The 26,706-nt window shown below is 51.1% G+C and overlaps 1 protein-coding gene across 2 annotated transcripts in view; it reads right to left on the bottom strand.

The window, feature by feature from the left end:
* LOC134340544 (junction plakoglobin-like) overlaps window positions 1-26,706 on the bottom strand; it is a 137,839-nt gene that overhangs the window by 93,792 nt on the left and 17,341 nt on the right. The window contains exon 1 of one of the 2 annotated variants that reach the window (XM_063037914.1): window positions 22,768-22,892. The exons of the other annotated variant lie outside the window; for it this stretch is intronic. The gene's annotated coding sequence lies outside the window, so the exon portion shown is untranslated. Of the gene's footprint in view, window positions 1-22,767; window positions 22,893-26,706 lie in introns of those variants that run through there. 2 annotated transcript variants of the gene reach the window in all.

The following is a 26,706-nucleotide window of genomic DNA, read 5'->3' as shown; positions in this document are numbered from 1 at the left end:
TCTACCAAAGTGTATAACCATGCACACCTCCCCACCCTATATTCCACCTGGCACCTCTTTACCCAATCCCAATCCAAGTCCTTCTGCAGCCTCTCCACTGGCTCCACCCCAACCTGCCCGCTCCACCCACTCGTCACCGGCAGCCAGCCAGAAGGGGCTCCCCTTTATTCCCACTCTTCACACCTCCTGCCTGCCAGCCAGCCAACCCTCCATCCCTCCATCCATGCTCGTGTCTTTCCTGTCATACCACGGACCCTTTCTTTCTTCTACCTCCCCTCCCTTTCTGACCTACACACAAAAAAAAACAACTCCAAGATCAACCAAACGCCTCCCTCCCACATCTCCATATGGATGCAAGATGAGTGAAGGCTGATACAAGACCCTCCTAATGTATTTGCCTCTGCCTCCACCCCAGGTAGGAGTGAACCATACACTCACCTCTCTGTGTAAAATCTACCTCTGATATCCCTGACCCTCCCCCCCCACCATTCCCTTAAAAAAAAATTACTCCCTCTCATACGAGGGGTGATTGATAAGTTCGAGCCCTGAGGTAGACAGGAAAGGAAAGGTACGTCGCATCTGGAGTTTCCCCGGTTAGCGGACGATTTCCCTCCACGCCTCTCTGACGTAGCGGGGGAACCGCGTACCAGGCAAGTTACAGCAGCGGGGTTCGCCGTTGCCTTCTGCCGGGTGAGTTTCCAAAGAGATCGCCAGCTCGTAACCCCAGCACGGATGGAAAGCGTGCAGGGGAGCCGGCTGGATTCGAACTCGGGACCTTTCGTCCCAAAGTCCGGCGCTGATGCCGCTACGCCACCAGCCGGGTCCTAAGGTAGGAGTCAATTTGAGAAAACCTAGCACATTTATTTTTCCTACATTACACACTTAGTCCAGCGGTAATGGAGCATACGGATCCCTTCTTTGTAGAAGTCGGCGTCTTGGACCTCCAGAAAGTTGTCCACAGCATGGGACCACTTTCTGCATTATCAAAGAGTTGAACTGCACGTGCATATAACGAGAGCCGTATAACTCATCTCCTTCTACCTTAGGCCACGAACTTATCAATCGCCCCTGCTGTGGACCACCTGGAGGTCCAAGACACTCTTGGTACATAGTCATACTTTATTGATCCCGGGGGAAATTGGTTTTTGTTACAGTTGCACCATAAATAATAAATAGTAATAGAACCATAAACAGTTAAATAGTAATATGTAAATTATGCCAGGAAATACGTCCAGGACCAGCCTATTGGCTCGGGGTGTCTGACCCTCCAAGGGAGGAGTTGTAAAGTTTGATGGCCACAGGCAGGAATGACTTCCTATGACGCTCTGTGTTGCATCTCGGTGGAATGAGTCTCTGGCTGAATGTACTCCTGTGCCCACCCAGTACATTATGTAGTGGATGGGAGACATGCACGTGCAGTTCAACTCTTCGAGTGACAAGGCAGAAAGTTTGAAGTTAATAACTCATCTCCCTCTACCTTAGGCAACGAACTTATCAATCACCCCTGCTGTGGCTAATTTCTAAAAAGAAGGGATCCGTAGGCTCCACGACCGCTGGACTAAGTGTGTACATGGAGGAGGGGACTATGTTGGAAAAATAAATGTGCTCGTTTTTCTAAAACTGACTCCTTCTCCCTTAGGCCACGAACTTTTCAATCACCCCTGCAGTGGGCCACTTCCATCCTGGGTGAGGAGAAAAGTCTCCGGCAATCTACTTGATCTCTGCCTCTTATCATCTTGTACATCTCCATCATATCACCCCTCCTCCTCCTCCGCTCCGAAGGGAAAAGGTCTGGCTTGATTGACTGAACGGAAGATTCTTGGGCATGTGTTGTGTTTTTTTTTTAAAAAAAGATTGTAATCACTCAGGTGGCAGGGTGGAGAGATGTCTCTGGCAAAGAACGTGCAAGGCGTTCCTTCTCTACCTCTGTTAGCCTTGCCCAAGGATGGCCTGTAGGTGTAGCACCTGCTTAGCCCCCCCCCCCCCCCACCACTGATCAGGGTCACGTGAAACCATGGGGGCAGGTGGTGGACGGTCGTACGAGCAGCCGGTGCAGATCACAAGTCCTGGTGATGTGACCACTGACACCAGGCAGACACTCTCTGAAGAATATTGATAATGGCCAGGGGTGACCCGTCTTGTAAAGTCACTGCCCAGAAGGCGGCGATGGCAAACCACTTCTGCAGGAAAATATTGCCAAGAACAATCATGGTCACGGAGAGACCATCACCACCCGACGTCATGGTGCATACTGGATGAAAGACATCTCCTGTACCCCATCACCTCAAAATTAATTCCCTCCCCCCCCCAATATTAGCCATTTCAACCCTGGGAAAAAAAGTCTCCAGCTATCCAGTTGATTTATGCCTCTTATCATCTGGTACAGCTCTATCAAGTCACCTCTCTTCCTCCTCTGCGACAAACGGAAAAGCTCTAGCTCACTCAATCTATCCCCATAAGACGTGCTCTGTAAATTCAGGCAGCATCCTGGTGAATCTCCTCTGCACCCTCTCTAATCGAGGCAGCATCCTGGTGAATGTCCCTCTGCACCCTCTCTAATCCAGGCAGCATCCTGGTGAATCTCCCTCTGCACCCTCTCTAATCCAGGCAGCATCCTGGTGAATCTCCTCTACACCCTCTCTGATCCGGGCAGCATCCTGGTGAATCTCCTCTGCACCCTCTCTAATCCAGGCAGCACACTGGTGAATCTCCTCTGCACCCTCTCTAATCGAGGCAGCATCCTGGTGAATCTCCTGTGCACCCTCTCTAATCCAGGCAGCATCCTGGTGAATCTCCTCTGCACCCTCTCTAATCCAGGCAGCATCCTGGTGAATCTCCTCTGCACCCTCTCTGATCCGGGCAGCATCCTGGTGAATCTCCTGTGCACCCTCTCTAATCCAGACAGCATCCTGGTGAATCTCCTCTGCACCCTCTCTAATCCAGGCAGCATCCTGGTGAATCTCCTGTGCACCCTCTCTAATCCAGGCAGCATCCTGGTGAATAGTCATAGTCATACTTTATTGATCCCAGGGGAAATTGGTTTTCGTTATAGTTGCACCATAAATAGTTAAATAGTAACTGGTGAATCTCCTCTGCACCCTCTCTAAAGCTTCCACATCCTTCCCGTAATGGAGGTGACCAGAACTGAACACCATACTTAGTGCCTGGGAGGTGGGGGCAGGACCCTCTCCTCTTCGCACACAATTCAGGGAGTATGTACCGGAGACACCAAGGACAGGCAGGAAATGGGACGCCGCTGAAACTGGCCTTGTTGGTGGTCACACAAAGGTCACTTTCATATTTCACTGTCCTGGATTCTGAGAATTCACGAAAGCCGGTCTCGGTCTATTCTTGTAACTTGTATCCTACGGGAGCAGGCAACCAGTCCTTCAAAACTCTCGGTTACCACCCTTAGAAGCAGCATCCCATCAGCGAACGTTGCAAACTTGGGACTTGCTGCGGTCGCCGCTTTTGGCAGAACTGGGTCACACGAACCCAGCATTAGAGAGGCAAGGCTTGATACCCAAGCTTATCCCGACCCCTCCGTGGTCCGGCTGTGAAAGGAGGGGACGGTCAGGAATGGGGACTAGCAACCCCCAACCCGTTTAAAAACCCAGTGCTACGGAAACGTCAGCAGCTGCTCCAAAGACCTCGCCCCTGCGAGAGGAAGGATCTTTGTCCAGAAGGTGCTTTGGTGAAAGTGACAACCGTGGGGTAGGTCAAACAGGATGGAGTACCCTGGCAGGTAGCCCCAGCTTTAGAGCAAGTTTCAAACCAGGTTACTGCTCCAGTAACTTCCACCCCTCCAGCAAGTCCTGGGCTGACTTGTGGATCACCGTTCGACCTCACCAGTCATCTCAAGCCCCACCACCACCATTAGAACATAAGAAATAGGAGCAGGATTAAGCCATCGAGCCTGTCCCGCCATTCAATAAGATCACGGCTGATCTGTCCGTAAACTCAGCTCCATCTCCCTGCCTTTTCCCCATAACCCTCAATTCCCTTACTATGTAAAAAACCTATCTAATTGTTTCTTAATTGCATTCACCAGCAACTTCTGTCTTTGTTGCTTGAAATTCCAGCATCTGCAGATTTCCTCGTGTAATTGTTTCTTAAATATATTTAGTGAAGAAGCCTCATTGCTTCCCTGGGCAGAGAATTCCACAGATTCCCCACTCTCTGGGAAAAACAGTTTCTCCTCATCTCCATCCTAAATCTTCTCCCCTGAATCTTGAGGCAATGTCCCCTAGTTCTAGTCTCACCTACCAATGGAAACAACTTTCCTACTTCTATCTGATCTGTCCCTTTCAAAATTTTGTATGTTTCTATAAGATCCCCTCTCATTCTTCTGAACTCCAGAGAGTATAGTCCCAGGCGACTCAATCTCTCCTCATAGGTGAACCCCTTCATCCCTGGAATCAACCTGGTGAACCTCCTCTGCACGGCCTCCAAAGCCAGTATATCCTTCCTCAAGTATGGAGACCAGAACTGCACACAGTACTCCAGGCGCGTTCTCACCAGTACCCTGTATAGTTGCAGCATGACCTCCCTGCTCTCGAATTCAATCCCTCTAGCAATGAAGGCCAACATTCCATTTGCCTTCTCAATAACCTGTTGTACCTGCAAGCCAACTTTTTGCAATTCATGCACAAGCACTCCCAAGTCCCTCTGCACAACAGCATGCTGCAATCTTTCACCATTTAAATAATAATCTGCTCTTCTATTAGGAGAAAATCACCAGAAGAATCACACTGGACCACGTGCGACCGCTGATGACGACGACGACGGCTACTACATCACCAGTCCTGCTTAACCACATGTACATTGGAACATCCAGCAGAAATGTGTCATTTGCATCCGAATGCCCACAAATGCCCCCTAGCTTCCAGCATGCCCACAACTCATTAACCCTAACACGTGACGCATGACGTGGGGCGATCACGGTCTTTATGGTGGTTCCTGGCAGATTTCTCTACTGAAGTGGTTTGCCAATCGCCTTCTTCTGGGACGAGTGTCTTTACAAGACGGATGCCCCCGCGTCGGCTACCCCGCAGAGTGTTATATGGCCAGCTACATCATGGTACGTGTTGGGCACGTGGCCAAGTGGATAAGGCGTTCGTCTAGTGATTTGAAGGTCGCTAGTTCGAGCCTCAGCTGTGGCAGCGTGTTTGTGTCCTTGAGGAAGGCACTTAACCACACGTTGCTCTAGTGTCTGTGCTAGGAGTGGCGCCCCACACAGACTTCCAATCTAAGGGATGAAAATGCCCGACGCAAGCCTCTCATGGTCTGAGTCAACGTTCCCCTACATCATGGTCGATGCTCAGCTGGAGGGCCGAAGGAGCGCTGTGAGGATCAGAAGAAGAACACTTTAAGGAAGTGCAAGATCAGACCCGAGGACCCGGAGGAGGTTGCCGCTGACCGTACCACTTGGCGACAGCTGTGTAGGGACGGGGTTCGTATTCTGGAGACGGAAAGAACAACCAGAAGACAGCAGAAGAGAGCCAGGAGAAATGCAGCCATGGTTGCCACCACTACCGCATATACATGTCCCACCTGCAATAGAACTTGTGGGTCCAGGATAGGACCGTATAGACATCAAAGATCTCACCGTTTAAGGAGTGGACGTCGTCGTCGGATTTCGATGAAGAACCGAAGAGAGAAGAGGACCACCCCCAGCCATTATCAATACTCTTCAGAGATTGTCTGCCTGGCGTCAGAGCTCGCATCACCAGGGCCGGCTGCTCATACGACCGTCCACCACCTGCCCCCATGGTTTCACCTGACCCTGATCGGGGGGGCTAAGCAGGTGCTACACCTCGCCCAAGGGTGACCCTGCAGGCTAGCAGAGGAAAGGAGCACCTCCTTTGGTAGAGACGTATCTCCACCCCCATCACCTTGAACAAGATAAGTCCCAATCAGGGTTTAAAAAAAAAATTGGCTACACAATAAGTGAGGCTGGAAGGTAATCTTATCAAAAGTTCCCCTCCGCCCCAACTTGGTGTTGGAGAACTGATCATGAAGCAGCCTCCCGTACCGTTGGACAAACGCCGTTCCCAAACTCTACTGTTCTAGAAATAACTACAAGATCTGCGGATGACACGAAAGGTTGGCGGTGGTGTGGATAGTGTCGAAGGGCATCGTTGCTTACAACCGGGCGCGGAGCTCAGCCTGGAGAAGGATGAAGCAGTTCACTTTGGAAGGTCGAACTTGAAGGCAGGGTCCGGGGTCGATGGGAGGATTCTGAGCAGTGTGGAGCGACTGTCAAGTGCCGCACAAGGTAAGGGTTGTTAAGAAGGCACGTGGCGTGTTGGCTAGCATCGTTCAGGGGATTGTGCCCAAGAGCCGTGAGCAGCCCTAGACAGCCCTGGCTAGACCACACTTGTGCTCAGTTCTGCTCGCCTCACTGTAGGAAGGAGGTAGAAGCTTTTGAGAGGGTGCAGAGGAGATTCACCAGGATGCTGCCTGGATTAGAGAGGCTGCAGAGGAGATTCACCAGGGTGCTGCCTGGATTAGAGAGGGTGCAGAGGAGATTCACCAGGATGCTGCCTGGATTAGAGAAGGTGCAGAGGAGATTCACCAGTGTGCTGCCTGGATTAGAGAGGGTGCAGAGGAGATTCAGCAGGATGCTGCCCGGATCAGAGAGGGTGCAGAGGAGATTCACCAGGATGCTGTCTGGATTAGAGAGGGTGCAGAGGGGATTCACCAGGATGCTGCCTTTATTAGAGAGAGTGCAGAGGAGATTCACCAGGATCCTGCCTGGATTAGAGAGGGTGCAGAGGAGATTTACCAGGATTAGAGAGGGTGCAGAGGAGATTCACCAGGATGCTGCCTGGATTAGAGAGGGTGCAGAGGAGATTCACCAGGGTGCTGCCTAGACAAGAGAGGGAGTAGAGGAGATTCACCAGGATGCTGCCTGGATTAGAGAGGGTGCAGAGGAGATTCACCAGGGTGCTGCGTAGACAAGAGAGGGAGTAGAGGAGATTCACCAGGATGCTGCCTGGATTAGAGAGGATGCAGAGGAGATTTACCAGGATGCTGCCTGGATTAGAGAGGGTGCAGAGGAGATTCACCAGGATGCTGCCTGGATTAGAGAGGGTGCAGAGGAGATTCACCAGGATGCTGCCTGGATTAGAGAGGGTGCAGAGGAGATTCACCAGGATGCTGCCTGGATTAGAGAGGGTGCAGAGGAGATTCACCAGGATGCTGCCTGGATTAGAGAGGGTGCAGAGGAGATTCACCAGGATGCTGCCTGGATTAGAGAGGGTGCAGAGGAGATTCACCAGGATGCTTCCTAGATTAGAGAGGGTGCAGAGGAGATTCACCAGGATGGTGCCTGGATTAGAGAGGATGCAGAGGAGATTTACCAGGATGCTGCCTGGATTAGAGAGGATGCAGAGGAGATTTACCAGGATGCTGCCTGGATTAGAGAGGGTGCAGAGGAGATTCACCAGGATGCTGCCTGGATTAGAGAGGATGCAGAGGAGATTTACCAGGATGCTGCCTGGATTAGAGAGGATGCAGAGGAGATTTACCAGGATGCTGCCTGGATTAGAGAGGGTGCAGAGGAGATTCACCAGGATGCTGCCTGGATTAGAGAGGATGCAGAGGAGATTTACCAGGATGCTGCCTGGATTAGAGAGGGTGCAGAGGAGATTCACCAGGATGCTGCCTGGATTAGAGAGGGTGCAGAGGAGATTCACCAGGATGCTGCCTGGATTAGAGAGGGTGCAGAGGAGATTCACCAGGATGCTGCCTGGATTAGAGAGGGTGCGTTGTTAGAGCATCGTCTGAGCTACTGAGAAATGCCTGCGTGGCACAGGTTGGTTAATTCAGCCAATAATGGCAGGGCGAAGACACCAAAGGAGGTGGAGGGCACTCCTTTCCTCCACTCGCCCGCAGGTCACCCTTGGGCAAGGTGCTTAGCACCCACCCCAAATCAGGGTCACATGAAACCACGAGGAGCAGGTTGTACGAGCAGCCGGTGCAAAACGCAAGTCGTGGTGACATCAGGCAGACAATCTCTGAAGAGTATTGATAGTGGCCCGGGGCGGTGGGGAGGGCCACCCGTCTTGTAAAGACACTGCCCAGAAGACAGCCATGTCAATCTACTTCTGTAGGAAAGTTTGCCGAGGACAATCAGGGATTGCTCATGGAGAGAGCAACAGTGTCAAGGGGGAAATTCCCCCCACAGGAAACAATCCCCCACTTGAGACAGAGATTCAAAACAGGTGGAAAGAGCACGACCGCCCACATCGTACAACACGGCACCCAACGCTGATGTCGTAAGACACCGCACATAATGAAGATGAATAGTGTGACTATAATAGATATTACGTACCCTATCATCCAATCACGGCAACTCAATATAAAGACTAGAAATGGTGGTCTCAACAGACTGAAGTTTATAGTCATCTGACTGTACAACCACCGAACGCAACAACGTTCCTCTGGACCACAATGCACCCACGAAACATATCCCACTCAGCCCCAAAATAAATTACTACCGTATGCAAGTTAATAAAAATTAACCCAAAATGCATGCAGTGCACAGGACAGGTAAACAGTAAGCAGCTCGCTGTCCCAGTGACGAGACCCCGGTGGTGACGGGGAATTCATTAGTCTCCCAGCCTGAGGGAAGGAGCTGTTACCCAGTCTGACAGTCCTAGTCCTGAGGCTCCTGTACCTCCTTCCTGACTGCTCCTCCTTCCATGTTTTATGATCACCCGTTGACCCGTGTTCCACCTTCCTGACTGCTCCTCCTTCCATGTTTTATGATCACCCGTTGACCCGTGTTCCACCTTCCTGATGGCTCCTCCTTCCATGTTTTATGTTCGCCCTTCATGCTATGTGGCATCCACACCAGGACCACCAGACTCAAAAACAGTGACTCTCCCCCAGCAGTGAGGCTGATCAACACCTCCACCCACTGACCCACCCCTCCGCACCCCCGATCACCCACCGACCCACCCCTCCACAGCCCCAATCACCCACCGACCCACCCCTCCACAGCCCCAATCACCCACCGACCCACCCCCCGCACCCCCAGTCACCCACCGACCCACCCCTCCACACCCCCAATCACCCACCGACCCACCCCTCCACACCAATCACCCACTGACCCACCCCTCCACACCCCCAGCCACCCACCGACCCAACCCCCGCACCCCCAGCCACCCACCGACCCACCTCTCCACACCCCTAACCACCACTACTTTATCATTTCCTGTCAGAGTCACCGCATGTACAGACACTCCTGTGCCCAGCGTCACTTTATGGACACACAATCAATCTGTGTGTATATAACCTATCCTTCCACATGAATCCAGTGAACAATGCTATCACACTGGGGGGGGGGGGTGGTAGAACATCTTCTAGCTAGTCCATGCAACAGTTCCTTCCACTTTTCCTTTTAAATGTGTTTCTAGTACTATTGGAGCTTATAATTGACACAGTTTGATGGCGTGTTTTCAGTCCAATCAAGCAACGTGGCACTCTGCTGTCTCCAAGAATGTGCGGTGTATGCGAAGATGGCGATCGCTGCCTCCTCCTTTGTATTTATTGTGTTTTTTTTTTTAATTATTGTCTTCTTTATCTTATTGTGCTTTTTCGTACTGCATCGGATCCAGAGTAACAATTATTTTGTTCCCCCTTTACACTTGTGTACTGGAAATGACATTAAACGATCTTGAGTCTATTCACAGGCAAATTGATAATCGCATGCATCCCAGCTGGGTGACAATGCATTAAAACGAAACTAGCACATTTCGTACTTGTTAGTGAATTACTGATGGCAGGAGAGAAAGAATCAATTTAGAGAAAGGCATCCATGATAAACGAATAACAAAGGAATTACCAAAGCGCAACTGCTCCCTTTAAACTGCACAGCCGCAGCGTGACCGAAATGCTCCCGTGCACATAGCCTTCATTGCCACGCAGCTGGGCTTTTCTGTTATATTATGTTAATATAAAGTTCCGAGTAAATTTATTATCAAAGTAATATATGCCACTGTGCACAACCTTGAAATTCATTTCTTGTGGGCATACTCAATATATCCAATAACCATAACAGAGTCAATGAAAGGCTTGTGCGTTCAACCAGTGTGCAAATAGGCAACAAACTGTGCAAATACAAATAAATATTAATAATAATAAATGAATAAGCAATAAGTATTGGGAACATGAGATGAAGAGTCCTTGAAAGTGAGTCCATAGGTTGTGAGAACATTTCAATGATGAGGCGAAGTGAAGTTGAGTGAAGTTATCCCCTCTGGTTCAAGAGCCTGATGGTTGAGGGGTGATAACTGTTCCTGAACCTGGTGATGTGAGTCCTGAGGCTCCTGTACCTCCTTCCTGATGGTTGAGGGGTGATAACTGTTCCTGAACCTGGTGATGTGAGTCCTGAGGCTCCTGTACCTCCTTCCTGATGGTTTGAGGGGTAATAACTGTTCCTGAACCTGGTGGTGTGGGGCGCTTTTTACAGTCCACTGGATGGCAGCAGCAAGAGGGCATGGCTTGGGTGATGGTGTTTTGTGTCTGTCTGTGCATGTGTGTCCACGTGCGCGCACGCGTCTGCATGTCTTGTACGTACTGTGCTATGCACATTGATTTGTTTGGCAGTGTACAGTAGTTATCACGATAAACATGAAAGTCACAATTCAGGCTGGCAGGCCATTTAGGGGGGGGGAGAGAGGGGGGAGGGGGGGGGAGAGAGGGGGGGGAGAGAGGGGGGGAGAGAGGGGGGGGAGAGAGGGGGGGAGAGAGGGGGGGAGAGAGGGGGGGAGAGAGGGGGGGAGAGAGGGGGGGAGAGAGGGGGGGAGAGAGGGGGGGAGAGAGGGGGGAGAGAGGGGGGGGGGGGGGGGGAGGGGGGGAGGGGGGGGGGGAGGGGGGGGGGAGGGGGGGGAGAGAGGGGGGGGGGGGAGGGGGGAGAGAGGGGGGTGGAGAGGGGGGGGGAGAGGGGGGGAGAGAGGGGGGTGGAGAGAGGGAGAGATATTGATTGATTTTAAGTTACTGCTTTGCTCCCTGCTCTGTGTTTTGGCTCCGTGCATCACTGTTTATCTTGGTGACGTCTAGCCTGCCCTTGGATCGTCGAGTTCCAGAGATTTCCTACAATCGTTACACAGCTAAACAGATCCAGACAAGATCCCTGATAGACGGATCGCAAGAGGCCTCGCAGGGTGAAGAGCAAAATGCTGTCCCGACGAAGAAAGTGTCAGGGCAGAAGCCGATTATCCTGCCGCCGTCATCTCACCAGTCTTGCAGACGTGTTATCCCACATATACCAGAGAATGCAAGGGCTCGCTGGCCTTTATGATTCAAAAGTCACGTTGCTGGTTTATAAAACTCCAGTCAGGCCGCATCTGGAATATTGCGGACAATTCTGGTCTCTCTCCCTCCCCACCCCCCCAACCTGATGGCATGGTTTATGGTTGAACATCTACCGTAAACACTGCCTGGGCAGGGGGAAAAGCATTGTCAGGGATGCATCTCACCCTAACCATGGACTTTTTACTCTCCTCCCATCCGGTAGGCGCTACAGGAGCCTCCGCTCCCGCACCAGCAGGCACAGGAAGAGCTTCTTCCGAGGCTGTGACCCTGCTGAACCTCACATCCCAGCGCTAAGCAGTATTGCATCCGTATTGTACTGTCTCGGTACTTTTATATTTGTGTGCTGTAGCACTTTTTTTTCTTTAAATTCGCAGTTATTTTGTATATAACACTGTTCTTTGCATTTCTGGTCAGCTGCTAAATGCATTTCACTAGCTTTGTATCTGTACTCAGCACAACGACAATAAAATTGAATCTATCTAATCTAATGAACATTAGATTTCTCAAACTTCCAGAAATGCCTCCACCCCCCCCCCACTTCACCATTTCCCATCCCCTCGTCCCCCTCATGTTATCTCCTTGCCTGCCCATCATCTCCCTCTGGTGCTCCTTCCTCCACCACCCCCTGCCCTTCTTCTGTCTTCTGTGGCCTTCTGTCCTTTACGCCAATCAACTTCCTGGCTCCTTGCTTCATCCTCCCCCCCTCCAAGTTTCACCTATCGCCTGCTGTTTCTCTCTCCACGCCCCCCCCCTTTCTAATCTACTCCTCAGCTCTTTCCCCCTCCGGTCCTGCTGAAGGGTTTCGGCCTGGAAAGTCGACTGTATTCTCCCCCCATGGATGCTGCCTGGCCTGCTGAGTTCCTCCAGCACGCTGTGTGCGTTCACCAGGATGCTGCCCGGTTTAACGCACGTCCTCTATCACCAGAGGCCGGACAAACTTGGGTCGTTTCTTCTGGGGCAGCGGGGGTCACGGGGAGATCTGATCGAGGTTTACAAGATTACAAGAGGCCTAGATAGTGTAGACAGACAGCATCACTTTCCCCAGGGTTGAAAGGTCTACAAGTAGACACTGGAAGCAGGGGCTCCCAACATGCGGTTTACCGACCCCCTTGCTCAATGGCACTGGGTCACGGCAGTAGGAAGGTTGGGAACCCCTGATTTAAGTTGGGAGGGGGGCAATTTCAAAGGAGATACGAGGGGGAAGATTTTTTTTAAAAAACACAGAGTGCTGGGTGCCTGGGGAGGTGGTAGAGGCAGAGAACATTAGGGACTTTACAGAGACATTTAGCTTAGGAAGGACAACAGCGACTCCTTCGTTTGTATCTTTGAAAACAGCTCTATTTCCATCTTTAATATCTCCATTTTTCCCACTTTCAGGGTTCTTTTGAAGACGCTGAGCTGGAGTTACACACCAACTTCAGTTCCTTGCTGGAATGGGACCCGCTCTCGGGCGTCTCATGACCGGCCGCTGTTCAATACGCCAAGGACATAGCCCAGAAGACTAGCGTGCCTTCAAGGCCCTGGGATTTCGTGGCTCGGGGGGGGGGGGGAAACCGGACGGGGACACAGGGGTCAGTCCCATCGCAGAAAACTGGTGCGTCGCTGGAGACGGAAGTTCGAGCTGGCCGTGTGCCCGGAGACCCGATCTCTTTGGGCATAGGACTCGGAAGAAGTGACGCAACAGACTTTTAACACCATAAATTGGCAAGTTGTTTTGTTATGTCTCCCCTCTTGCTGTGAAATGGGGACACCTCAGAGGGGGAGAGGGGGAGAGGGGAGAGGGAGAGGGGAGAGGGGGAGAGGGGAGAGAGAGGGGAGAGGGGGAGAGGGGGAGAGGGGGAGAGGGGGAGAGGGGGAGAGGGGGAGAGGGGGAGAGGGGGAGAGGGGGAGAGGGGGAGAGGGGGAGAGGGGAGAGAGGGAGAGAGGGAGAGAGGGGTATGTTAAATTACCGGGTGAACGGGTAGTCTTTGGGGTACTGCAAGTCTATGTCTTTATTGATGCTTTGCTGCACGCTAGAGTGCTCGGTGGGGGGGGCGCGATGATTCTTTTGCTGCTGTGGGGGGTGGGGGATGTCACTGCTTTGCTGCTGCTTATCCGTAGGAGTGGGGGGGGGAGCTGGTTGGGGGGCTTTGGGGTTCTAACGTTTAACTGTCATTCGTTCTTTGGGGGCACTGCTCTGTTTTCACGGATGTTTGCGAAGAAAAAGAATTGCAGGATGGACATTGTATACATTTCTCTGACATTAAAATGTACCTTCAAAAGTTATTGAATGTGAGGAACATGGGAGGATGTGGACATTGTGTAGGCAGAAGAGATTAATGTAGTTGGCCATTTGATCACTAATTTAATTGGGCAATATAGTGGGCCGAAGGGTCTGTTCCTGTGCTGTACCATTCCACACACTTACACTCAGTGGCCACTTTATTAGGTACAGGAGGTAGATAATAACTTGGCTACCTAGTGCACGTCAGCGGTCTTCTGCTGCTGTCGCCCGTCCACCTCTAGGCTCGACATGCTGTGCGTTCAGAGATGCTCTTCTGCACACTGCTGTTGTAACCTGTGGTTATTTGAGTTACTGCCACCTTCCCATCAGCTTGAACCAGCCTGGCCCTTCTCCTCTGACCTCTCTCGTTAACAAAACTGTTTTCGCCCACAGAACTGCCAGTCACTGAATTTTTTCTTTTGTTTTTGTTTTTTTTCCACACCATTCTCTGTAAACTCCAGAGACTGTTGTGTGCGAAAATCCCAGGACGTCAGCAGTCCCCGAGATACTCAAACCACCCCATCTGGCACCAACAATCATTCCACAGTCAAAGTCACCTAGATCACATTTCTTCCCCTCCCCCGCCATTCTGATGTTTGGTCTGAACAACATCTGAACCTCTTGACCACGTCTGCATGCTTTTACGCATTGAGTTGCTACCACATGATTGGCTGATGAGATATTTCCACGAACAAGGAGTCGTACCTAATTAAGTGGCCAGAGTCCATTTCGCCCCTCAAGCCCATTCTCCTGCCTTCTCCCCCCCCCCACCCCCACCATCCACCCCGAACATCTTTATCAAGAACCTATCAACCTCTGCTTTATATGACCTGGCCTCCCCAACTGTCTGTGGCAAAGAATTCCACAGATTCACCACCCGCTGGCTAACGAGATTCCTCCTCATCTGTTCTAAAGTCCGTCCCTCAATTCTAGGAAACATCCTCTCCACATCCACTCTATCTGTGTCCTCTGGTCCTAGACTCCCCGCCTATAGGAAACATCCTCTCCACATCCACTCTATCTGTGCCCTCTGGTCCTAGACTCCCCCACTATAGGAAACAACCTCTCCACATCCACTCTATCGAGGCCTTTCAATATACAAAAGGCTTCAATGAGATTTCCGTCCCCCCACCCCATAACTCTAAACTCCAGCGAGCACAGGCCCAGACCCATCAATAAAAAGTGGCCACCTGCTCAGCCCCCGATCAGGGTCACATGAAGCCATGGGGGCAGGTGGTGGACGGTCGTACGAGCAGCCGGTGCAGATCACAAGTCATGGTGATGCGACCACTGACACCAGGCAGACAATCTCTAAAGAGTATTGATAATGGCTGTGGGGGGGGGGGGGTCACCTGTCTTGTAAAGTCACTGCCCAGAAGGTGGCGATGGTAAATCACTTCTGTGGGGGGAAAGAAATTTGCCAAGAACAATCGTGTTCTCGGAAAGGCCACAATCAGCCACGACATGGCACATAGCGAACGAACTGAGCCTACATATAAATAAAATCTAATCTCGTGATCGCTCAGCCACAGTCAGCAACTAGTGCATTGTGTTCTGCACAGAATAACTTTTTACATTTATTATGTCTTTTCATGCTTATTGTGTTTCTTCCCCCCCCCCCTTCCTCTTGATGCGTAACTGCTTGACAGCAGAGGAAAACACAAGCCACAGGACTGTCAGGCACGGACGAACAACTGCGTCGAGGGGCGAAAGTGATTGGGAAATCTTGCCGGGAGCAAAACAGTTCCTTTCAGAGAGAGAGAAAAAAAAACAGCACCGCAGGAATTCAGTCTCCAGCTCATCCCAGATGCACATTCCTGGAATAACACGCATCAGATGTAGCTGGCCAACAAGAGGCCGTACCTCCCCTCAGCCGAGCCCCCCCTCTCAGCCGAGCCCAGGAGCGCTGAAGTGCAGGGACACAGCTTCCAACAAATCAACAGACCCAGAGATTTGTGCAGACGCTGGAAATCCAGGAGGAACGAACACATACACATACACACCATGCTGGAGGAACTCGGCAGGCCAGGCAGCACCTCGGGAGGGGGGGGGTTGCAAACAGCCGATGTTACAGGCCGAGGCCCTTCATCGGGACTGCCGACGGCGCCCTGACACATCCCTCACACCATTACAGGAAGAGTAGGCCATTCGGCCCCTTGACCTCTCCCTCCCCCTGCGCTTTGAGGGATTTGTCACTTACCCAACATCCAATTCACCTTCACAACACGTAGCAGCATGATACAGGCCCTTCGGCCTACAGAAGTGTTCTAACCTCTCAACCCTTCCTTCCCACTCTAATCCTCCATTTTTCTTTCTATCATGCCAAAAAGTTTCTGAAGAATCCCGAAACCCTCCACCACCAACCCTGGCAGTGAGTTTCTCAGGGTGAAAAAATACACTTGCGTTTAATGTACTCCGTAGAGGTTCCCCCAATCACCTCGTAATGATAACCCTTTGTAATTAGCCACTTCCACCTTGGGTAGAACTTTTTAAACCCATCCACTCGATCTTTGTTTCATTGGGATAGCGTAACGGTTAGCACAACGCTTTACAGTACCAGCGACCCAAGTTCAACTGCCACCGCTGGGAGTAAGGAGTTTTCATGCTCTACCCGTAACCGCGTGGGTTTCCTCCGGAAGCTCCGGTCTCCTCTCACAGTCCAAAGACCGGTCAACAAGTCATTGCAGATTGCCCCGAGGTTAAGCCAAGGTGCGGAGGCGGAAAATCCTCCGAATAAAACCCTCTCCACCATTGAGCGCATCGTAGAAAAGCAGCGTCCGTCGTCAAAGATTCTCACCACCCAGGCCATGCTTTTTCCTTGCTGCTGCCATCAGGAAGGAGGTACAGGAGCCTCAGGACCCCACCACCAGATTCAGGAACAGTTATTACCCCCTCAACCATCAGGAAGGAGGTACAGGAGCCTTAGGACCCCACCACCAGATTCAGGAACAGTTATTACCCCCTCAACCATCAGGAAGGAGGTACAGGAGCCTCAGGACCCCACCACCAGATTCAGGAACAGTTATTACCCCCTCAACCATCAGGAAGGAGGTACAGGAGCCTTAGGACCCCACCACCAGGTTCAGGAACAGTTATTACCCCTCAACCATCAGGAAGAAGGTACAGGAGCCTCAGGTCCCACACCACAAGGTTCAGGAACAGTTATTACCCCCTCAACCATCAGGAAGGAGGTACAGGAGCCTCAGGACCCACACCACCAGGTTCAGGAACAGTTATTACCCCTCAACCATCAGGAAGGAGGTACAGGAGCCTCAGGACCCACACCACCAGGTTCAGGAACAGTTATTACCCCTCAACCATCAGGAAGGAGGTACAGGAGCCTCAGGACCCACACCACCAGGTTCAGGAACAGTTATTACCCCTCAACCATCAGGAAGGAGGTACAGGAGCCTCAGGACCCACACCACCAGGTTCAGGAACAGTTATTACCCCTCAACCATCAGGAAGGAGGTACAGGAGCCTCAGGTCCCACACCACCAGGTTCAGGAACAGTTATTACCCCTCAACCATCAGGAAGGAGGTACAGGAACCTCAGGACCTACACCACCAGGTTCAGGAACAGTTACTACCCCCTCAACCATCAGGAAGGAGGTACAGGAACCTCAGGACCCACACCACCAGATTCAGGGACAGTTATTATCCCCTCAACCATCAGGAAGGAGGTACAGGAGCCTCAGGTCCCACATGACCTGGTTCAGGAACAGTTGCTACCCCTCAACCATCAGGCTCTTGAAAGAAAGGGGACAGCGACACTCACTTGTGGGCTCTGTTATAGTGTTATTTTGTGCTTGTTGTTTATTGCTATTGATTTACAACTGCACTTGCAATTTGTTCCTGACGTTTACAGCTGCCGTTCTATAGATTTCCCCAAGTACGCCGGCAGAAATTGAATCTTAGGGTGGTACTTGCTGACCTGCGTGTACTCCGATAGTAATTTTTTTTTAAACTTTGAACTTGGGTAGACTCCTAGGAACTCTTGAAGGTCTCAACCTCAACACCATCGACGTGTGCACCCACCCCACCCCCTGAAGGGAGCGACCGACGGGGTCGCCACATTTGAGGGGAAAGGTCGTCGCCACGAAAACACGTACGGGCAACGCGGAACTGACCGACCGACACAGCAAACACGCTCCAACCTGGTGGGTCTCGCGGCGGATGGCTCCCGAACCTTGGGGGTGGGGGCCCCCCCCAAGCTATTTTCTGTGCAAACTATTAAAAAAAAATAAAATTGATGCTACCCATACATGTGTAGACATAACGACGGCTGACAACGCCCCCCCCGCCCCAAACCAGGGAACAAAGTCCCGACTGGTTTCGATGCCTTTTGAAAGGGTTAGCATCACCTAGCACGTGAACTTCCAAACATACAGTGGAATGCGTCGTTTGTGTCAAATCAAATCAGGGAGCAGCGTGTTGGGGAGCACCAACCCTGCAGTTCCGATATCATTTATTCACAATTTACTAATCCTAATCTAACAGAGCAGTGCCTCCTCTTCACTTGGGAACGGCGGAGATTTGGCCACGTCATCAGAAACTCCAACAAACTTCGACAGATGTGCGGTGGGGAGGACACTGGCTGCATCACAGCCTGGTACGGAAACACCAACGGCCTTGGACTGAAAATCCTACCAAAAAAAACGCAGTGCATATGGCCCAGTCCATCCCCTCTCAACCACTGAGCACATCGACATGAAACGCTGTCGCAGGAAAACAGCACCCATCATCAGGGCATGCTCTCTTCTTGGTACAGGAGCCTCAGGTCCCACACCACCAGGTTCAGGAACAGTTATTACCCCTCAACCATCAGGAAGGAGGTACAGGAGCCTCAGGACCCACACCACCAGGTTCAGGAACAGTTATTACCCCTCAACCATCAGGAAGGAGGTACAGGAGCCTCAGGTCCCACACCACCAGGTTCAGGAACAGTTCTCACCCCTCAACCATCAGGAAGGAGGTACGGGAGCCTCAGGACCCACACCACCAGGTTCAGGAACAGTTATTACCCCTCAACCATCAGGAAGGAGGTACAGGAGCCTCAGGACCCACACCACCAGGTTCAGGAACAGTTATTACCCCTCAACCATCAGGAATGAGTTACAGAAGCCTCAGAACCCACACCACCAGATTCAGGAACAGTTATTACCCCCTCAACCATCAGGAAGGAGGTACAGGAGCCTCAGGACCCACACCACCAGGTTCAGGAACAGTTGTTACCTCTCAACCATCAGGAAGGAGGTACAGGAGCCTCAGGACCCACACCGCCAGGTTCAGGAACAGTTATTACCCCTCAACCATCAGGAAGGAGGTACAGGAGCCTCAGGACCCACACCACCAGGTTCAGGAACAGTTATTACCCCTCAACCATCAGGAAGGAGGTACAGGAGCCTCAGGTCCCACACCACCAGGTTCAGGAACAGTTATTACCCCTCAACCATCAGGAAGGAGGTACAGGAGCCTCAGGACCCACACCACCAGGTTCAGGAACAGTTATTACCCCTCAACCATCAGGAAGGAGGTACGGGAGCCTCAGGACCCACACCACCAGGTTCAGGAACAGTTATTACCCCTCAACCATCAGGAAGGAGGTACAGGAGTCTCAGGACCAAACCACCAGGTTCAGGAACAGTTATTACCCCCTCAACCATCAGGAAGGAGGTACAGGAGCCTCAGGTCCCACACCACCAGGTTCAGGAACAGTTATTACCCCTCAACCATCAGGCTCTTGAACCAAATGCGATAACCGCACTCACTTGTCCCATCAGTGATATGTTCCCACAACCAATGATCTCACTTTAAGGACTCTGTCTCATATTCTCATTATTTATCGCTACGTATTTATGTTTGCATTTGCAGTTTGTCATCTTCTGGTTGATCTTTCACCCACCCTGCTTACAGTAACTATTCTATAGATTTGCAGAGAGAGCAGACAAGAGAGAAAGCGCGAGGTTATTGTGCTCTTTATCTGGCCGGGGGGGGGGGGGTTTGCTCCGCATCGGACTCAGAGGAGTAACAAATAGTTCCTTCTGCTCGTGCGCAGGACAGGATATTGACCAACCTTGAATCCCGAAGCGGAAGAGGGCCGTCGGGTGCCTTGCCAACGAACCCAAAGCGGGAGGCAAGACGACCGCCAGGACCGCAGCGGAAACAGCAGCAGCTCAGCGTACATGCGGCCGCGAGCTCCAAGTCGGAAATGGTTTGGTTTTTTTTTTTTTACGATCACCGTAATGGCATCTGTGCGCAGAACGTTCTCTTTATTTGATTAAAGATGCGGCGTGGAATACGTCCTCCGAGCCGCGGCCGCCAGCAGCCCCCTAGCCCAATCACGGGGCAATTTACACCGACCAATCAGCCTACTAACCGGCAAGTCTTCGGACCGAGGGACCCCACCCATTGCAGAGCACGGCGGAGCCCGAGGGGAGATCCGAACCAGGCGAACAAGATTATGAGAGGCACAGATAGAGTGGACAGGGAATGTGTGTGTTCGCCAGGGTTGAAATGTCTAACGCCAGAGGGCATGTACTGAAAGTGAGAGGGGCCAAGTTCTGGGGGGGGGGGAAGATGCGAGGGGGCCAAGTTCGGGGGGGGGAAGAATGCGAGGGGGCCAAGTTTTTTTTTAAAAACTCAGCGTGGTGGATGCCTGGTATGGTGGCCGAGGCAAATACATTAGAGGCTTTCAAGCGACGCACACGGATGTGAGGAAGATGGAGGGATATCAACATGGCGTAGGGAGGAGGGATCAGTGTTTTGGGGGTTCTCGATCCACCTTTTCACTGATCCAGCACAACACTGTGGGCATTAACGACCTGCTCCCGTGCTGCTCCATGCTTTACAGATGAAGCCAGAATTGAACTCTGATGCCCCGAGCTGCCACAGGGTCATGATAACCGCTACCGTGGTGCTCAGAGGAACTTCCCACCAAACCACGCCCCCCCCGCCTCCCCGAGAGACTGCAGTGCAATAAAGCAGGAAGTGATTAGACAGGAAGGGGGCAGCTGAGCTGTTAAGATTCCGAATTTCCGGCACTCCAGCGGCCTGGGAACTTTAGCAAAGGAGAGAGAGAGAGAGCGCGCGCAAACGCAAGGGTCAGTTTATTTCCCCACTCCCCGAGGACCAGAACTCAAAGCATCACTCACAAAACGACAAAGGAACTCAGCAGGCCAGGCTGCACGCATGGCACGGGAGCAGACAGTCGATATTTCAGGCCGAGACCCTTCGTCAGGGTCTGGGAAGGGGAGGGGGGGGGGAAGAGGCCAGAATAAGGGGGGTGGGGTGGGGGTAGAGAGGAGAGAAAGGAAAGGGATACATGTTGGCAGGTGACATATAAAAGGATGTAATGCTGAGGCACTGGTCAAACCACACTTGCGAGTACTGCCCACAGTCTCAGGCCCTTATCTAAGCGAAAATGCGCACGTATTGGAAAGGGTCTGGAGAAAGCTCACGAGAACAAACCTGAGAACGAAAGGGTTAACATTCAGGAGTGCTTGACGGCTCTGGGCCCCAACTCGCTGGAGTTTAAAAGAATTCGGGGGATCTCACTGAAACATATCGAATACTGAAAGGCCCAGATAGAGTGGACGTGGAGAGGATGTTTCCTATAGTGGGGGAGTCTAGGACCAGAGGACAGAGATAGAGTGGATGTGGAGAGGATGTTTCCTATATTGAGGGAGTCTAGGATCAGAGGACACAGATAGAGTGGATGTGGAGAGAATGTTTCCTATAGTGGGGGAGTCTAGGACCAGAGGACACAGATAGAGTGGATGTGGAGAGGATGTTTCCTATAGTGGGGGAGTCTAGGACCAGAGGACACAGATAGAGTGGATGTGGAGAGGATGTTTCCTATATTGAGGGAGTCTAGGATCAGAGGACACAGATAGAGTGGATGTGGAGAGGATGTTTCCTATAGTGGAGGAGTCTAGGACCAGAGGACACAGATAGAGTGGATGTGGAGAGGATGTTTCCTATAGTGGGGGAGTCTAGGACCAGAGGACACAGATAGAGTGGATGTGGAGGGGATGTTTCCTATAGTGGGGGAGTCTGGGACCAGAGGACACAGATAGAGTGGATGTGGAGAGGATGTTTCCTATAGTGGGGGAGTCTAGGACCAGAGGACACAGATAGAGTGGATGTGGAGAGGACGTTTCGTATAGTGGGGGAGTCTAGGACCAGAGGGCACAGCCTCAGATGAAAGGGAACAGAAATGAGGAGGAATTTCTTTGCAATTCATTGCCACAGACAGCTGTGGAGGGCAAGAGACTGGGTATATTTAAAGCGGAGGTTGATAAGCTCTTGATCAGTCAGGGCATCAACGGTTACGATGAGAAGGCAGGAGAATGAGGGTTGAGAGGGATAATCAATCAGCCATGATGGAATGGTGGAGCAGACTTGATGGCCTAATTCTGCTCCTGGGTCGTAGTTCCTGCGACCATTAATTCGTGTGAGATCTGATGGAAATGCCGCACCCCGCCCTGAAGGCCAGCGACAGACTTTCTAGTCCAGGCTGCTCAAGGTGTAGAAAACATCTTAATCCAGAAACGTCAACACCGACTGCTGAGCAGCAGTGTCAGCCAGCAATCTCACAGCACTAAGTAACTTCAAAATTACTCCTATCCAGGTCTCTTTCCCCCACACGACCATCCAGGACGTACTGCACACCAAAAGCCCCCAGCGCTACTGCATATGGAAAACGCTGGTTTGCCATCGTCAATCTCTCAAGGTCAATTTCCCACCCAATCCCACAATCTCCTCGACCTGCCACCTCGAGGCAGAAGACGCCGCCGTAACAGAACAAGAACTGTTAGGCTGGGTAGCAGTTTCCTTCCCCTACTCCCACCCCCCCCCCACCTCCCCAAAACAAAGTCTGCAAGACTTCTAAACACCCAGAACACATCACCCACGAATGTCCTCACAGCCTCAAAAGCGCTCCCAATCAAGAAGACGTCACCACCTCGAGCATCAGCGCCCGGAAATCTCCTCGGTCACCCGTTAATACCCTCGGATTTACGGGACTGCCAGTGTCAGGGAGAGAAAGAGCAACAAAAATCCCAGAAATTCCTCAACTTCAAAAACAAACCGGAGTTCACCGGCTGTAGATCTTTTAAGAGAAAGTCCTAGGAGAATTAACAGCTCTACTTCTTTCAAAAAAAAAATAAACCACAAACCTCCTTTTTAGTGCAAAGTTTCAGATCCCAATCAGCTCTGGCTGAAACTTGTCCTACCCCATACGATTCCGTGGTCTTTATAATCGTTGTGTTGTTTTTTCCTCCCCCGTCGCGCTAACAAACCACAGCAAATTCCTAATCGTAAATGCACCTTGTGCTGAATGTCAGTCTTCCGGAAGATGTTTTATTAATCGTTGATGTATTTTTTGGCGACAAACCAGCACGTCGGAGGGAGATTTTGAAAATCTGTCTGGGTAGTGCCACAACGACAACTATCACCACCTCACACTGTCCTATCCACCATTTTTTTTTCCGCCCGGGCCACCGGTCATCTGAACTTTCTGTGGCATCACGTTCAGGACGTCACTGGTTAGCCTGCACTGGACCTGACAATATTTAACTTAGGCACCCTGGATTATTTACCTGTAATCCATCTGCACATTTCATCCTTGCTTTCACAAGTTATTCTGTGTTACGTGTTCTGCCGCACTTCACACCCTGATTCGGAGAAACATTGTCTTGTTTGACGGTACACGTGTATCTGGTTAAATGACGGTAAACTTGGCTCGATGTCAGCAAGACCGAGGAGCTGATGATTGACTTCAGGAGAAGAAATTATTGACAATAAACTGGACTGGTCAAAGAACACCGAGGCTGCCTACAAGAAGGGTCAGAGCCGTCTCTATTGAGGAGACTGAGGTCCTTTAACATCTGCCGGACGATGCTGAGGATGTTCTACGAGTCTGTGGTGGCCAGTGCGATCATGTTTGCTGTTGTGTGCTGGGGCAGCAAGGCTGAGGGGAGCAGACACCAACAGAATCAACAAACTCATTCGTAAGGCCAGTGATGTTGTGGGGATGGAACTGGACTCTCTGACGGTGGTGTCTGAAAAGAGGATGCTGTCCAAGTTGCATACCATCTTGGACAATGTCTCCCATCCACTACATAATGTACTGGGTGGGCACAGGAGTACATTCAGCCAGAGACTCATTCCACCGAGATGCAACACAGAGCGTCACAGGAAGTCATTCCTGCCTGTGGCCATCAAACTTTACAACTCCTCCCTTGGAGGGTCAGACACCCTGAGCCAATAGACTGGTCCTGGACTTATTTCCTGGCATAATTTACATATTACTATTTAACTATTTATGGTTCTATTACTATTTATTATTTATGGTGCAACTGTAACGAAAACCAATTTCCCCCGGGATCAATAAAGTATGACTATGACTACATGAATCTGGTGAAATGACGATAAACTTGGCTCAATATCAGCAAGACCAAGCAGCTGATGATTGACTTCAGGAGGAGGAGGAACTGGGTGGTCCATAAGCCAGTCCTCATTGGTGGGGGGGGGGGCAGAAATCAGCGGTGGAGAGGGCCAGTGACTCTTAAATCCTCCTGTGTAATTATTTCCAAGAACCTGCCCTGGACCCAACACGCGTGTGCAATTACGGAGAAAGCACATCAACGTCTCTCCTTCCGCAGGAGCTTGCGAAGTTTCGGCGTGGCACCTAAAACGTCAACAGACTTCAAGAGACGCGTGTTGGAGAGTATATTGACTGGCTCCATCATGGCTTGGTATGGAAACACCAATGTCCTTCCACCAAAATCCTGCAAAACTGTGCATACAGCCCAGTCCACCACGGGTAAAGCCCTCTCCACCACTGAGCACATCTACATGACGTTCAGGGACCCTCACCACACAGGTCATGCTCTCCTCCTACTGCTTGCATCAGGAAGGAGGTACAGGAGCCTCAGGACCCACACCACCAGGTTCAGGAACAGTTATTACCCCTCAACCATCAGGAAGGAGGTACAGGAGCCTCAGGACCCGTACCACCAGGTTCAGGAACAGTTATTACCCCTCAACCATCAGGAAGGAGGTACAGGAGCCTCAGGCCCCACACCACCAGCTTCAGGAACAGTTATTACCCCCTCAAACATCAGGAAGGAGGTACAGGAGCCTCAGGACCCACACCACCAGGTTCAGGAACAGTTATTACCCCTCAACCATCAGGAAGGAGGTACAGGAGCCTCAGGACCCGTACCACCAGGTTCAGGAACAGTTATTACCCCTCAACCATCAGGAAGGAGGTACAGGAGCCTCAGGCCCCACACCACCAGCTTCAGGAACAGTTATTACCCCCTCAAACATCAGGAAGGAGGTACAGGAGCCTCAGGACCCACACCACCAGGTTCAGGAACAGTTATTACCCCTCAAACATCAGGAAGGAGGTACAGGAGCCTCAGGACCCACACCACCAAGTTCAGGAACAGTTATTACCCCTCAACGATCAGGAAGGAGGTACAGGAGCCTCAGGTCCCACACCACCAGGTTCAGGAACAGTTATTACCCCTGAACCATCAGGATCTTGAACCAGAAGGGATAACTTCACTCACCCCATCACTGAAATGTTCCCACAACCTATGGCTTCACTTTCAAGGACTCCTCATCTCATGTTCTCGATATTTATTGCTTATTTATTTACTATTATTATTTCTTTTAGCATTTGCACAGCTTGTCGTCTTTTACACTCTAGTGGAACACCGAAGTTGTTGTGGTCTTTCATTGATTCTGTTATAGTTGTTATTCCATTATGGAGTTATTGGGTAGCGTTGCAAGAAAATGAATCTCAGGTTTGTGTATGGTGACACACGTACTTTGATAATAAAACATAGTTTGAACTTGTGTGCGAGTTACACAGTTTGTGCTGATGACACCACCAAGATTGGGGGTGTGGTGGACAGCAAGGAAGATTATCCAAGCTTTGATATCAAAGGTATTGGGACCAGCTGGGAAAAAATGGCAAATGGAATTTAATGCAGGCAAGTGCGAGGTGTTGTTCTCCAGTCGGACCAGCTAGGGTGGGTCTTACACGGTCTGCAGAAGGACGTTGGCAGGACAGACAGATCTGGGAATAGAGATCCACAATTCCTCGAAAGTGGTGTCGCAGAGCTTTTGAAGTCAATGGAAAGATCCTGCCCGCGCGTCAGCCAGACAGATCTGGTCACAAGCACATTGTGGGATCACAGAAATAGGAAGCAAGATAAGCTTCGCCTTTCCTTCCTTCCCCATCCCGAAGGGTCTTGGCCCGAAACGTCGATGCTTATTCGTTTTCAAAGACGCTGCCAGACCCGCGGAGGTGTGTCTGTATACAATACAGGGGCAGCTGCAGTGACAGCTGGTGAATTACACATTTCCCCCGTTCAACCAGTGACCTTAAACCACTGCCTACCGGTTAGGCACCTCCCTGTCCAGGCCTCAATGTTTAAACTCCTCAGTGTTAAAAACCCTCAACTTTCCTTTATTCCCCAAAAAGGTAGTCATCTCTCCTTTGCAGAGAGAGAGACAGAGACTTCTGTCACACGCCCTGTCGCAGTCCCTAATAGGAGACCAAGTATTATACACTCTCTCTTTGGGACTTCTACGTACTGATTAAGGAAACTTTCCTGAAATCACTTGACAAACTCAATCCTTTTATAGTATGGGAATCCCAGTCAGTACATGGAAAGTTGTTTATTTTTTTTAAAATTTGCCGACTATCATAACCTTGTGTTTCTTGTAACGGAAATAAAACAGTACAGCACAGAAACAGGCCCTTCAGCCCATCTAGTCCGTGCTAAACTATTTAAGCTGCCTACTCCCAGCAACCTGCAACGGGACCATAGTCCTCTGTACCCCTCCCATCTATGTACCGATCCAAACTGCTCTTAAACGTTAAAAATCGAGCTCGCGTGCTGGCAGCTCATTCCACCTTCTCAGAATAAAGTTTCCCCTCATGTTCCCTTCACAGGCGCAATTACAACCTCTTTGCGGTTCAAAGGCTTGCCTTTATTGCCCAACTACGCACGTACAATACAACTCTGGTATTTGTCTTCTCCAGATAGCCATGAAGTACACGGGGGGGGGGGGGCGGTCCAGAACCCATTCAACCT

This window comes from Mobula hypostoma, chromosome X1 (genome assembly GCF_963921235.1).
Source record: "Mobula hypostoma chromosome X1, sMobHyp1.1, whole genome shotgun sequence".
Lineage (NCBI taxonomy): Eukaryota > Metazoa > Chordata > Chondrichthyes > Myliobatiformes > Myliobatidae > Mobula > Mobula hypostoma.
The sequence above is the reverse complement of the archived record's forward strand: the minus strand, read 5'-3'. Positions and strand labels throughout refer to the sequence as shown.